Here is a 16302-nt window from a genome sequence, read left to right as displayed (position 1 = left end):
GAGCCAGATACACAAGAGGCCTTAAGATCTATACACTATAAGAGCATGGAAGTGAAATCAGTAAGATACAGTGGCTTTTCACATATGTACAATTTTAAATATCCAAGGCATCAGGGATGAGTTAAGATGCCCCCTTCAAGGTAAAACAAATTATTACGCCTGTACATCCCAAGATAAGGTAGGAAGCCCAATGCCTGGTAGTCCTCTTCAGGTCATGGAAGCAGTATATTCCAGCACAAGAGATTCAGTGCTGGCCCCTATACCTGGTGCTGCAAAAGGCTTCTGGTTTTGAATGAAACCAGACAAGAAAAGGGCTCTCTGGAAGGGTTTTCTCTTCATATAGTTTCCTGTGTGACATGCCTATTTAAGAATTGTGTCTATTTTTTTGTGATTTATATTTGTTTAAAACATATTGAACTGTGGGATTCCTCGTGTATTATAAACACAATCCTTTGTTATGTACTATATTATGTTAAATGTTTTGTATTATATTCTAAATCATATAGTATATATTTGAAAATATTTTCCTAGTCTGTGGCTAACTTGTGTTTTAATTGATGTATTTTTTTCTTTTTTTTTATATCAGACAGAATAGTTTTTATTTTATTTTTTTCCTTTTTTTATTTAATTATTTTTCAAGTACAGTTTTCTGTCTATTACTCCCATCCCATCCCACCCCCATCCTCCTCCCTCCCTCCCATTTCCACCCTTCTCAGTTGTTGTCCATGTATCCTTTATATAGGTTCCTCTAAATCCCTCCCTTATTTCCCCTGAAATTCCCTCCCCTCTCCCCTCTAGTCACTGTCAGCCTGTTCTCTATTTCAGTGTCTTTGGTTATATTTTGCTTGCTTGTTTGTTTTGTTGTTTAGCTTCCTGTTAAAGGTGAGATCATATGGTATTTGTCCTTTAACACCTGGCTTATTTCACTCAGCATAATGCTTTCCAGTTCCATCCATGTTGTTGCAAAAGGTAGGAGCTCCTTCTTTCTTTCTGCTGCATAAAATTCCATTGTGTATATGTACCATAGCTTTTTGATCCATTCATTTACTGACGGGCACCTAGGTTGCTTCCAACTCTTGGCTATTGTAAATTGTGCTGCTATGAACATTGGGGTGCAAATTGATGTCTTCTATCAAGCAGATTTTTGTTTGCCTAATTTATTAGGGTTATTATTTTCTTTTTTTGCTATTGCTTTCTATATTGATATATTTTGGTTATTCTTAAGATGCAATGATATTCTATATTTTTCTACTTTTATTTTTGACTTTCGCATATGTCTTTGATTGATCAATCAATCTGCTGTATACTATAAGGAAGAAAATACCAGTAAGTATTTTTTCTGTATCAATATATGGTTGTTCTAGTATAATATCCTGAAAACACTTTTTATTCTCTATTAATTGTTGTCTTCAATGAATGTACTATTCTTCTGTGACATTCTCTGTTTGAAGTCAATTTTGTCTGTTTTCATTATAGAAACTCTAGCTGTATTATGCTACTTATTTTCAATTTACCACACTAGCGGTTTGCCCATTTTATTCATTCATTATTTGGAGGTTTATTAATTTCTTATTAATATTCCATTTCAATTCATAATAGGTTTTACCATAACTTTTTGTAACATTTTAAATAATTTCTTTAAGAATTATAAGTATGTAGCCTTAACTTACAAATCTATATAGAATTATTAACAAACCACTTTTTGAACAATGCAGGAAGCTTACAAACATATTTCTATTACCCTTGCCTTAAGTTGTATATATAGTGCATTTATCTATATATAAATCACAAATGATATTAGAATATTGCTTTTAAAATTCATCTATTAAAAATTAGAAGGTGTAAAAAGTGTAAAATCATATGTTTGTCCACATTTTTATCATTTCTAGCGGTCTTTCTCTCATCCTGTAAATCACAGTTTCCATATGCTGACATTTTCCTCAGACTAAAGATCATTTGTAGCATTTTTCAAAATGTAGGGCTTGTTGCAACTAAATCTCTCAATTTTTTTATTTGAAATTGTTGTTAATTTGTCTTGAATCTTGGGATGTTTTTAGATATCAAATTATTGGTTGATAGGGTTTTTAAAAAGTGGTTTGTGCACTTTAAAGATGTAATTTCATTGTCTTTTGTTATTGCTTCTGATAAGTCAACCATCGCATGTATTATTCTTCTCACCTTTCATATGCTTATAGTTTTCTTATCTGCTTCCAACGTTTTCATCCTCTGTTTTTCTGCAATTTTCCCTTACTCCTCTTGATGTTATATTTGACGTGTTGTGGGCAATTTAGAATTATCCTTCTCTGAAGAGTATTGATTTCCCTTCAAACAAATGGCTAACTTAGCAGGACTCACACCCCTGTGGTTGTTCAGATTCCCACTCTCAATTTTGCAACACTTCTTGGCATTGTGACCACACATCTCCTATTCCAGAGTCAGTCAAGGATGTGGGCAAAGTTAGAATGGAAACTTTGTGGGCTCCATCTTTGGTGGCTCCTTTCCTCCAGGGTTCCCCTGCTCCCCGCTCCCCCCCCCGCCCCCGCCCCACACACACATCCAGATACTGCAGTACTATACTTTATCCAATCATCCTCAGGTCAGTAGAACTGAAGGTTCCTTCCTGCGTTGTAGCCACTTCGTAGTTAATGAACTGAGAGTAACTCTTCTGGAAAGCCAGGGAAGTATGAATGTCCTTGACACAGTTTCCCAACAGTTTTCCTCTTTCAGATACGAAGTTTAATCTTTTCCCTGATGTTATATCTTTGGGGCTTTCAAATAGTGACTTCAGAAATATTTAGCCCAGACTTAGTAATTGCTATCTGCAGGAAGGCTAGTTTTGAGAAGCTGAAGGCTTGGTTTTATAGCTAGATTGAGCTGTGTGGGGGAAGGAGTCCCCTCATGTGCATTCAAAACTGTCGTTTTGTTTAGTCTAATGAATGCTGGCCCTGCCACATCACAGAAATAATACTTATAAACCAGACTCTTGACTAGCAGCTAGCAAGTTGGGGCATTGGCTATGTTTTCCAAACTTGTCACTCCGCCGGGAGAACCTGAGAATTGAGGGTTCCCTACCGATTGTATGGCAGATGGGGTTTATAGCAAGAATGAGTCTCAGCTTTTCCTTCTAGTCCACATGGGTGGTTTCTCGCTTGCCCAGTTTGCAGGAGCATCGTGACCAGTCTGTGAACGTCTCACAAAGGAAACTGATTTGGTGTAGCTGGTCCGTGGGCAGAGGAAGTGTCTGGAGCTTCCCATTCTGCCATCCTGCTGACATCCACACCTCGGGTAATTTTTAAAAACATTCTCAAAATGGGAATAGACATGCTCCTCACTTTTTTCAATAGCTATGAGACATAATAGTAATGAATAGAACAATATCTTTTATTTTGAGCAATAAATACATTTTATTATTTAATATAAGGAAAGGGCATATTTATGGCAAAAATTACAAGATCAGCACAGGTTAGGTCACATTAATAGATGAAAATGGTTATTTCATATGAATATTCAGCAAGTGTGTTGCCACATATTGTAGTTCGTAGTAATAGAAAAAAAACCTGTAAGTTTTAAAAGTATCACTTCTGGGATGTTATTTCTCAGACTGCTTCTCTTATAAAGTAAAACATTCATTCTCTAGATGAAGCTTATGATTTTTATCTATAAAGATGAGAATCTTTCCTAATACCCTCACTTTGCTTTCTTGCATAATAATACAGTTGCTATAAAACATAAATCAGATAATATCTGAACAAAATAAAAGAAGAGGCTTGACAAAGGTTTTTATTTAGCATTGCAAAATGTTATTTGTCAGCTATTTGTACTGTTAGAAGCTCAGATTTAAATTGCTTTTGGTTGATTTGATTATTTGGGGTAAAATGTCAAGATAGTAAATAACTTCCCTATTTGAAAGATTCTTTTTCTTTTCTCTTTCTCCTTATAGCGCGTTACTTCGTGGAACATTGTCTCACCCTGCAGGCCAGCAGGATGGCCCCAAACAGTGGGCATTTAATTGACGAAGAAGTGTTTCTAATGAACACGATGGACACTATCAGTTTAGATTAGAACTGGCTTTAAACTTTAAGCAAATGAGGAAAAAGTCAGTTTTTAAAAACAGAGTTTGATGAGTTCCCTGAGAGCTGTGCCCTGCAGTTCACAAACATAGAGCCTAAAAGCCACTTCACTTCACAGTACATTTTACATGGAAGTGGAGAGTGGCCATTCAGTCTTTAGCAAGATAAAAGCAAGTGCATACTGCCAACCAAAGGCCTCTGGGCATGAAACTGAATGAAGGTTGGGTGGTTTGAGGACCTGAAAAGATAAAACACAGACAAATGCAAGTGGGGAGCTGAATTAACTGAAGCAGAAAGTCTTGTTTGGTAGTTCAGTTGAAAAGAAATCCTTTGAAAGCAAGTAAGTGGGAAAAAGAAAGGGATCAGTAATGGCAACCAAAACAAACAAGAAAATCCTCAATGAAAAGATAGTCATTTTCACTGCAGGTCTTAGTAAACTACATCATTTTGAATTCCCCAATTTACAGCTGCATGCTGCTCTTTGGTGAAGGAAAGTAACAAAGCAAGTCCCTGGGTTTTATTGCTCCAAGTGACCCATCTCATCATGAGGTGATCTACCACAGTGTTAAATGCATGTTACAGCTTGTCACAGATTGACCTTTCAGAGCACATTTAAAAAGTTTCGAACCTTGAATTTTAAACACGCATGTTCACTTGTCCAAAACTATTTTTTTAGTTTAAATAAAAATGGGGTGCTTACAATGGTTTCAAGTATGTTGAGCTAAATTAACACCGACACGTAAAAATATGCATTTAAAAATAATTTCCTATTTAGCAAAAACAAATGGTCACCTGAAAACATTTAAGGATTTTAGGATCATATAGCTCATATTTCATTTCCCCTTCCCCGTTATAAGTTATAAAATTTGAGACATTTGCCTAGGAAAAATGAGGATTGAATTCACTGTTGTAATGTGAGAAATAAGATACACCAGGATTGTGACTTCACAGAATTAGATGTTGCAAATGGACAGCTGGAACCAATAGTAGTAAAATAGGTTCCTCGTAATTTCAAGGGTTCCCTGGAACTTTGTTGTGATTTATAGGGAAGGTAATGCCTAGAACAACATGGTGATTGTCTTATAATGTGAAAATATTAGGATGGCTGTGTTTATTAAATGCCAGAAATTTTCTGGTTGTTATGTATGTTTAGTTTATATAGTAAATGATACTTGGAGCATTTTCTTGTTTCAGTATGTACCCTGGTCCATCAGGATGCGTGCACGGATTTCTCTACCTGAGATATTCCGCTTTCTCAAAGTGGCCTTCTGGTCTAAATGGGGCCAACAATGATGGAAACAGAAGTGAAGTCAATTCAGGGCAGAGAACAGGATCCATATTAGTCAAAGGAGGACACATTCTACAGATGAATTGTGTTTATTAATTCATTTATACAATTTCTTATTTTATAAATTGTTAACAAATAAAGACTGACCATGTCGCAAAGCCCTGTGATTCACCAGCAAAACTGCTATGCTTGTTTCCACTTACCATATTCTTATTATAGTGGTCATTGCTAATAGGTAATTTAGTGTTTGAATCACACAGAGAAGATATAAAATTATTCATATTATACCTTGTTAGTTCCCCAATTCCCTAACTAAACACACACACACACACACACACACACACACACACACACATATATATATCAACAGTCAGAGTTTTTAAGTAAGATCTAGATTTTCAAGCTAATAAGTGAATATACTTTGAGGTAGAATATTAATATGATTCTAATTATTTCACAGTATTTATTACACATTTATGGTTATTACTGTAAGTAAACTATAAACGAAAATATGTAATTTTGTTCACATTGTTGCAGGTGAACCAGGTTCTTGGTGATCATAAACAATGAATTGAACTGAGCACAGAGTTTATAGCAGCAAGAGAGAGAGAGAGCAGATTTGTTAAGCAATAGCACACTCCACAAAATATGCATTAACCCCAAGCAGAGACTGACCCTCAGTGGTCGGAGGGATTCTATTTTATAAGGCAGGTATTTCCTGGCTAGTTTTGGTATGCTTTTATTGTGCGTGTGCCACTGGTTATATTACTTTTAAGCTAGTATGCGTGCAATCTCCCATGATTTTCCTTGATTGCCACGGTGGGTGGAGCACCCTGTTCATTTATTATAATACTATTGTAATGAAGTAAGCATCATGCAGCATCTTCTGTGCAGGTCCAGTCATGATTCACCACGATTTAGCACTTTTTCAGGAAACCAGGGTGACTGGTCTTAGAACAGAGTCTCTGTCCTGTACCAATGTCCTCTGTCCTGGGCCTGGGGTGACTCTGGAGTTTCCTCACTCCTGGCTACCGCCTGCCTCAGTGTGGCAGATTCACGTAAGTCATTAAGAGCTTAAAATGAGCAACAAGATTGTAAAACAGATTGAGATTCTGTATTGTTGCTCATTTTATAGACAAACAGTTTTGAGGATAAAGAAAGATGTTCAAATTAATTCAAATATATGTTTTCAGTTCTTTTATTAGACTTTTAAAATTGTTTCTATTTTACTGCTTAAACTTCCTATTTTTTCGTATATTCATTCACAGCAAATACATTTTTTCTTTGCCTCTTGAGCATTGTTATGAGTCCTTGCTTGCTAATTCTTACATCTGGGTCATCTGCAGGTAGTCCTACATTGATTTTTTTCTTTTGAAAATAGGCCACATTTTTCTTGTTCTTTGTTTGTAGAATCAAATACAGTGTTGTGTTGTCATATTGTATAGACTCTATATAAGAATTCTGTTATTTTTCTCTGAATAGGGGTGATTTCTATGGCTGTTTCAGCAGGTATTCAAGTTGGTTGGTTTCAAACCGTACAGTTCTTCTGCGACATCTCTGATCTCAGTCCAATTCTTCATTCTGTAAGGTGTGCTCTTTCTTATCTGTCCCAAACATTTGATGGTACAGGGATCAGCAGCGTTCTAGGCAAGGTTTATACACAGACATGGATTCTCCCCTCAACTTTAAGAGACTCCCGTCCCCACAATCTGTCTTCCAGTCCTTTAGGCTAAAGGAATGAGGATTTGTGCACCAGTGCTAGAAGGTAAATAGGCTTCAATGTCTAAAACAGCTCAGAAAATGATCATAATAATGCTGACAAATTTACAGCTTACTTCACAACCAGGGAACTCCACTAAAGGAAGGCAATGCATCCCAGGGACAGGCTGCCTCAACGTCTGTCAAAAGGTCTGAACTCCGGAGAGGTCAGTGGAAGCGTCAGCTGTCTTCCCTCTGTAAGTACACAACATAACAGGTGCACAAAATACCTCAGAAACAGGGGGCTCAAAATAGAGTTTTTATACCATGCTGGTCAAATAGGGATATTAAGGAATATCAACAAAGCACATATCATCGGGGGCAAGCACAAAGATAAAGAGAACCTAATCGGATACAGTAATAATTGACTTAATTTTATGCTGCAACCATAAAACAGAAAATAAAAGTAACCAAAATATATGACTATGTTTTATATTATCATAATAAATGGTCTTTTGCAAATGCACTCAGAAATCAATTTGTCCATGTTCTTTGAATATTTGATTAAAATATTTTTAAAAGGTTCCAAAGAGGAAGAGAGTGAAACAATGACATGAGAGAGAAACATCAACGGGTTGCCTCCTGCATGTGCCACAACTGGGGATCGAACCTGCAACTCAGGCAGGTGTCCTGACTAGGAATCAAACTGACAACCTTTTGGTGTATGGGACAATGCTCCAATCAACTGAGCCACACCGGTCAGGTAATAAAACATTCTAGTGCACAATGAAAATACAAGAGAAATATATTTTGAGAGGAAGTTGACAACTGCTATTCTAAAATACAGGTTGGTATATGTTGATTAATAAAACATGATGAAACATAATGTTGATTAATGAAACGTAATATATTTTATTTTATGGAAAGTCAACATAGTATTATTAAGATATCTAGTATAATTTCACAAATATTATACATGTATGACCATTCATTCTGATCTACCACTGATCAAAACAAGCAATTTAAAAACCAGTAATACGGCTGAATGATAAAGAGTAAAAAAGAAAGAAAACTTAAACATATATAATTATTCTGTCTACATTTGAGTTCAGAGGGAATGTTTTTTCCCTCTGAATAATGGTTAGTTGACATTTTTATCAACTGAGTATAGTTCTATGACCAATTAATTACAATAATAATTATTTGTATCACACTATATTTATAGCTATATCTCAGTAAATATATCACCTGTACTAACACTGGAAGATAAATAAGGATCAATATTTAAAAATTCTCACAGGACTCAAAATCATGATGCTCCCAAATTGACAGTTACTTAAAGGAAAAGTATACAATATAGCAATTATATAAAATAAGAATATTAACCACAGCCACGTAGCCTTAGAGCAAGGGACAGGAAGGCCAGGTGCAGGTTTTGGTCTCCATCTCTAAGAGTTATGGCAGGACACAGTTTCTACCATAAGGGACCAGGAGTGTGTACACAGACTACCTCAGAACCAGGGGGTCCAGATGCAGTCTCAGATGGAGTCTTTTATGGTTTTACTATTGTGTAGATAATTCTGCTACAAACCCGCTTCACTGGCAGAGTCTCTGGGGGAGGGGAAAGTCTTCCTTCTTAATGGGAGTCCTCCTTCCTAATGGGAGTCTCAAGGAGACCACATTAAAATAAAATATTACTACTATCAGTATGAGAAAAAACTGCTAGGAGCTAACCCTGAGTAAGTAGCTTACCAACTGGTCCGTTCTTCCACGTTTTAGAGTTTCTCTAGGATCTTCTTGCTTTTGTTCACTTTTCAGAGCCTCCAGGTAGTTGTGTTTTTATAGATCAGAGAGTTGGTATTTGAGGGAAGATTATTTTGTTTAGCTCTTAGTCATAATGCAAAAAGAGCTACATTTTTACTGAATAAATATGGCCAGTAAAAGGGAAACTAGGAATAGGGTCTTGGTTATAATAACCTAGTACACTCATTTTTTACATTTTATTTCTTATTATTGAGTATTAGAGAGTAAGATTTCAATTTTACATTGATAAAGAGGTATATTTTAAAATAGTCTATCAATCTATTTCAATCTATTCAACTTTCAACTCATTTAAGAAGTAAAAAGAAATAAATTGTAGTGGCTGGTGTTGCTAAGACACTAATTCTCACCTTGAAATGTCTTATGTACCAACATCACTCTATTATATAATAACCATTATTTCATAATGAAGATGTGATAGATACAATCTTGAGCAAGTATCAGTACTATGTATTGTCCCATTTAATCCTCAACTAGCCTACAGATAGATGGCTTTATTATTCTTATCTTATAAGTGAGAAAATGGAAGCAGTATAGGTTAAATAACTTTTCTGACAACATACATCTAGTAAGCATCAGCGTACAATTGTATCCCAAAGCCTGGGAATTGTCTACCTAAACAAACAAATCCTAACACACATGAAAAGCTATATTCTGAAGTTAGCATCTCTTTTTACTAATGAAACATGATAGAAAGAAATGTCCATTTCCCACGAGAGGCATGTATAAACTTAGGAGCATTTTGTTATCATATTTTCTGTTCATAGAAGGTGTCCATGATACTACATCAGAATATCTGAAAATTATTACTATTAGTTGATTTATGTTTTGGGTTAAACTCTTGAAATGTTCAAAGGTTATAAACATCACCAACCATGTTATAGGAAGATAACTATTAGGCTTGCAGCAACACATACATATGGCCATGGGTAACGGGAGAGGGTTGGAAGTACGGTATGGAATTCCTGCAACCCAGCATGAGCTGGATGCCCATACCAAAGGGCAACAGTAAGATTGGTTGATGAAAACAAGAAGCTCAGTGTCCAAGGTAACCACTGCCATGTCAATACATCATAAATAAACTGTCTTTCTTAGACTAAGTTTAAGGAATTTTCTGTAACTCCTCCCCATGGATCTGAGCATTGAGCAAGAATTGAGTCTAAGCAATTTTTTCAAAACTTCTACTTTAAATTTTTCATTAACCATTTCATTTTGTAATAATTTTAGAATCACATGGAGTAATAAAAATAATAGAGAGATCCCATTTCCCTTTACCTAGTTTCCCCTAATGGTAACATCTTGCAAAACTATAGGACAATATCACAAAGAGATTATCTACATTGATAAAGACCCAGAACATGTCCCTCACCACAGGAATCCCTTCTGTTTCCCTTTTTAACACGTCTCTTTACTCCCAATGCTTTCTTAATCCCTGAAAAATATTGATCTGTTCTCCATTTAAATTTTTTTTCAATCAAGAATGTTATATAAATGAAATAAAATAGTATAACCTTCAAAGATTAGCTTTTCCCCCCACTCAGCATAATTCTCTGCATAATCCTCTAGTTGCATTTATCAATATTTCATTCCTTTCTCTTGCTAATTAGCATTCTATGGCACAGATTTTCCAGCCTTTGTTTACCATTCAGCTGTTGAAGGACAACTGGGTTGTAGCCAGTGCTTGGATAATAAAAATAAAGCAGCTATAGACAGCCATGCAGAGGAATTGTATGAGCACAAGTTTTCCATCTCTGGGAAAATGCCCTAAAAGACAATTGCTCAGTTATACAATAGGTATATTTAGTTTTTGTGTTTGTTTTTTGGAATTGTCAAAGTGTTTTTCAGAATGGCTGTGCCATTTTAAATGTTCACCAGCAGTGTATGAGTAGCACCCTTTCTCTACACTTGCAGCAACATTTGATATTCTTACTAATTTTTATTATAACCACTCTGATAGATGTGGTAGTATATCTTGGTGTTTTCATTTGTATTTCTGTGATGAATAATGACATTAAACTTTTTTCATGTTTATTTGTCACCTGTATACACTCTTTTGGTGAAACGCCTCTTTCTGTCTTTTGACAACTTTCTAATTGTTTTTAACTGTTGAGTTTTGAGAGTTCTTCATATACTCTAGCCTTTTGAAAGATATGTGGTTGGCAAATATATTCTTTCACTCTGTAGTATGATTTTCATCTTTTTAACAAAGTTATTCACAGAAAAAATTGATGAAATGAGAAATTTCTTTTAGTTGATTGTTATCAAACTTTGAGAAATGGAAACAGTGCTCTGGTCCTCACACTCTCCACAGAAAATGGAAGTTAAATATAACAAAGTAAAGAAAATATGGAATCTTACAATACTAAGAAGTAAATATTGTTTATTGAAATGTGACTTAGAAATTTAAAGTTGATAAAGAGACAGTTAAAGTAAAGCAAATATTCAATCTGCTAATATATGACATATTAAATAACATTGCTATAAATGCACCATATATTTTTATTAAAGATACCGTCATAAGTCACTTAGGAGTTAAAGTCACTTAGGAGAACAAGAATGAGGCCCACTCCTACAGTGACCTAGAAAGTTAACTTTTGCATGTTGTCATTGAACAAAGGGTGATTATTTGGCAAACAATGTTAATACATCTATAAAATAGAGAAGGGGTTTTAAGATGAGCATTGTTATATTTGATCATTGAGATCCAAATTTGGAGCCTTCATAAAAAAAGCAATGATCTTTAAAGATGATTTAAAGAAGAACTCTAAATTACAACTGGCAGAAGTAAGTAATTACTTTGGCCCCCATATTCTGATTGTATAAATAATGGTATATTTTTATATCAGACCCTTAAGAATGGCTTAGAAATCCAAGAATTATTCCATATATATTTAAAAAGAATTATTATGTATAAAATGAGAGCCCATTTATTTTAAGTCTAATAAATCAAAAACTAAAAAAAGATTACTTTTCATTTTATATAACTCACATCATCATTTGAATTATATCACTAAAAAAGAATAAAGTAGAAAATAATAATTGGGTTAAAAAGTCTTTTATTATATTTTTTATATTAAAAGCAGGGTTTTTCTAATTTCAGACCCTAATGAAAGGAAAGTTAACTATAATTGATTAGGTATGAAAATTAGAAAATGGGCAACTGTGTGATGTCTTGGAACAAGTTATACAAATGAGACTGCACAGTTATGTCAAAAAAGTAAAAATACAAGGAACGATGGATTATAATCACTTTATGCCACTTTCTTTTAGTTAAACATTATAGCACAACTTTATTAAATATTTCTCATTAGAGGTTAAGAATATTGGGCAATTTATAGAAACTGAAAAGGTGGAAGTATAGGAATTACATCAGTATTTATTAGAAAGCATCAATATTTATTAGAAAGCATTAAAACAAATGCATTTTTGAAAGATTTTATTTATTCATTTTTAGAGAGAGGGGAAGAGAAGGAGAAAGAAAGGGAGAGAAATATCAATGTGTATTTGCCTCTCATGCACCCCATTCTGGGGACCTGGCCCACAACTCAGGCATGTGCCCTGACTGGGAATCAAACCAGTGGCCCTTTGGTTTTCAGCCTGTGCTCAATCCACTGAGCTATACCAGCCAGGCAAAACAAATGTGTTTTATACAACATAAATTATTGTATTCCTCTCATTAATGTTAACAAATTAACATTGTGAATAAATGACAATTATTACTGTAATGAAGGTGGGGGGAGGAGATTTCAATCAAGCTAAATCTAATACCTGGTAAAACACTATATTTCACCTTGTTTTGACTTTGAGGTAGCAAAATGGCTAAAATGATTCTGTCACTTGGAGATTGTTGTGGCATTGTGTCATACTCTTCTTGGGTATAGACAGTTAGTATCCCTAACATGTAAGTTTGTTATCAAATTCATGAACTACTTTTATTGCACGTGCAAGTCACCTAGTATTTTCATATCTTAAAAAATAAACCACCTTAAAGATGAAATTAAAATTCCAAAAGCTATATTGCCTGAATTCATTAACCCTGGAGAATGAGTCCAGAAAAACTGTGATGGAAGATGTTTTTGGTTAGAAAACAACACATCCTTGATACCTTACTTTCCTTTGGAATAGATGGCACATATTGTTGGGACTGGACCTCCTCAATTTATGAGACTGTCCATGAAACTGTCTGATAGCCAACAAAGATCTCCCATGCTGATCAAATCCTGACAACTCTGACTGTAGAATAGGCTGGAAGCTACTTGGTATATGGGCTTAGCACAGCGACATTGTATGTGCTCATTTGAAAAAGCATCTAAAATAATAAATAATTGTGTCCTGAGTTTATTTTCATTAAGACAAAAATTTAGCTTGCCTGAATACTTCCAGCTAATTTATTTTCCATATATTCTACTTATTTGACAGAGTTGACTTAATGTTTAATTTTCTCTTGCTTCATCAGAGATCCCATTATAAAAACTAGTTTGTCTTCAGTTAAGAGAGTAATGATCTCAAGGGATCTCAAGATGTATTCCAGGCCCTAAATGAATCTCACTGGGCTTTTAAAAATATATTATGCACCAGTAATGAAATATGTTTACTGATCATTTATATTCAAAACTACAGTAAGTTCAGAGGGGATTAAAAAATAAAGGATACATTTTATCTGTAATAAACTTGTATTGTGTTTTAATGAATATAAGATTTCAACACAAGTGGAAAACAATACACAAAATATTATTTCATGAAATCATAAATAAACAATGACTGCAATTGAGAATATGAGGACATTTGAGCTGAAGTGCAGAAAGGAAGGAGAAAAACAGAAATATAATTTTAACTTTGGGCATGCAAGTGTACGTATTGCCATAATGAAGAAATTAAGGAGATGAGTGTAAGAGAAGGAAAATAAAAAACCTACAGGATCTGCTTAAATTAAGGAATGAGGACATAAAAGGTACAAACAGAAAAATCATAAAGAATTATAAACAGAAAATGTTATATAAGGTCATGGAAGCCAATGAAGAATATCTGAGAAAGAAAATAATAATACATAACAATTTTTAATGCTGCAGAGACTTTTAGATGAGTGGAATTTGAAAAATGGGTATTTTGGTGAATTAAGAGTTTAGGAATCTTCAACTTTTATTAAAGGTTGTTGGAGCGCTATGCGAAACAAGTATTATTTAGGAATGAGGATAAGGAATTGTGAGAGACCTTGATGAATTTGACTTCTGAAGTCAATATTGCCCATCATCTTGACACGTTGTAACTTTAGATAAGAACAGTAACATCAGCAGTGCTACCTACAGTAACAGTAGGTTTATTATAGGGACTGGGAAGGAAATTGAGAAAACAGGAAAATTTTGTGAAGCGGTTGCTAAGCACCAACCTTTCAGACTGCTCTCCGTGGATATCCTTGTTTTTTTTTTTTTTTTTCTTACAGAATGAAGTTTCTTGTCTGTATTCAGCAGCAATAAGCTTTCATTCTCATGCTCGCAGGTCTATAGGTCAGCTGTAGTGGTTCTAAGGATTAAGTAGAATGGCTTTACTTTATTCTGCTTTTGTATAGGTTAACTGAGGCTGCTCTGTCCCACATGCCTTATTCAGGATCTAGGCTGAAGGTGCATGAGTTGCCTGTGGGTTGCCATGGGTTGCCTTCTGACCTCATCACTGGGGTCAGAAGCTCCAAAAAGAGGCTACAGAAACATGTGTTGTATCTTAAGACCTATGGATTTTGCTCTGCTGTTCCTGTTGCTATTTCAATTGATCAAAGCAGGTCCCATGGTGAAATAAAACAGTAATGAGCTCAGAAGTATACTGCACCCATAAGAAGAGGTAGGAGGGAGGGAATATTTGCTGAACAATCACCTGACAATCGGAATCCATCCTCTTCTTCACAAATATTTCACCTGTCCTCTTGTATGAAAAATAGTGCATGCATAGTTCTGTTCTAAGATCACTAATAGACATCTGTTACATCAGCATCCGAGTTTAAGACATGAATCTCACCTGCACCTTGTGCAGAGGCAGATCCTGTTGATCTGGAGACTTAAGAATCAGAGACAAGTCATTTACTCTCTACACACTCCACTTACAAGAGTGAAAGGAGCTAGGATGGCCACAATAAATATTTTCATTACACAAGGAAAGGGGGTAGAGGCAGAAGTAGTTAACAGCCCACAAAAATTCTGTGTTCTTGTTGGGCAAACGTTGCCAGGTGCCTTTTCCCTGAGGGTAGGTCATGTTCGTTGACTAGCTACAGATTTGTTCCCTGGCAGTGGCTACATGTTCTCCACTGATCTCTACCCCTCTTGCTACTCCCTTCTGGGAGATCCTTCTTAAACTATTATCACCCTTAGCTACTTTTGACACAGTACTATGTTGTGGCTAAGGAGTTCTCTCAGACTGCTTCTTGTCTGTAGAAAGTGAGTAGCTCTCAGGTATTTTTACACTGAAATGGAGATTCCCATTTGTTCCAGGATGCTGGTGAGTTTGTTAATATGGCCTTCTTTATTTTTAAAATGTCATTTATTGATTTTATAGAGAGAGGAAGGGGGAGAGAGAGAACATTATTTATTGTTTCACTCATTCTGGCATTCACTTGTTGATTTCTGTATTGACCAATGATCGAACCTGGAACAACATCGATTTGTTGGTACACTTACTTATGTATTCATTGGCATAGTGGGACAATGCCCTAGCCAACCGAGTTAGCCAGCCAGGGCAACATAGCACTCTGTAAGCTGTGGATTTCTGATGTATTTGATGCCAGTGATCTGAGACTGTCAACAGAACCACAAGTTTAAGGATTTTTACTGTTTGTTTAGGTGTGCTGTTCTTTCTCTTGAGAGAGAAAGTTACCATCCTTTTTGTATATCAGGCTTCTGGAGGACCACACTCTCATGCTTTACAATTGCTCTAAGTCCACCTTAAAGAATATACTAAAAGGCACTTAAATTCACTTAGAGATCTTAACTAAGTTCTTATCCAGTGCTGTGGACTTTTTCTTTTTCCTGAAGCTATGAGCCAAGCTCTTTCCTGGACTCCCTGCCCTCCCAACCTCCACCATATCTTTACCAAATGCAACTAGTAGCATCTACCTTTGGTTACTCAAAATGGTCTTTTCCAGTACTGGAGATCCATTAGATATTCGTTCGATCAAATAACCACAGGCAAATGTTTATTAAGTATTTTACTATTGCATACCATGGTTCACTATTTATCCAGTCTCTCACGGGTTTCCTTGTTGTCTATTAACCAGTCTCAGTGTTAATGTGAACCATTCTAAAGGTTTGTTAATCCAACATTCCTATTCTAGCTATCAATTAATTTATTACTGAGCTATTTTTACAGGGAAAAAATTTCCCCAAATTCAGTGGCAAACAAGATGAACTATTCTCAGTTAGAGTATCCATGTTTTTCTTCACA

The sequence above is a fragment of the Sturnira hondurensis genome, unplaced genomic scaffold (genome assembly GCF_014824575.4).
Source record: "Sturnira hondurensis isolate 20B ecotype Veracruz unplaced genomic scaffold, ASM1482457v3 Scaffold0004998, whole genome shotgun sequence".
NCBI classification, from domain to species: Eukaryota; Metazoa; Chordata; class Mammalia; order Chiroptera; family Phyllostomidae; genus Sturnira; species Sturnira hondurensis.
The sequence above is the reverse complement of the archived record's forward strand: the minus strand, read 5'-3'. Positions refer to the sequence as shown.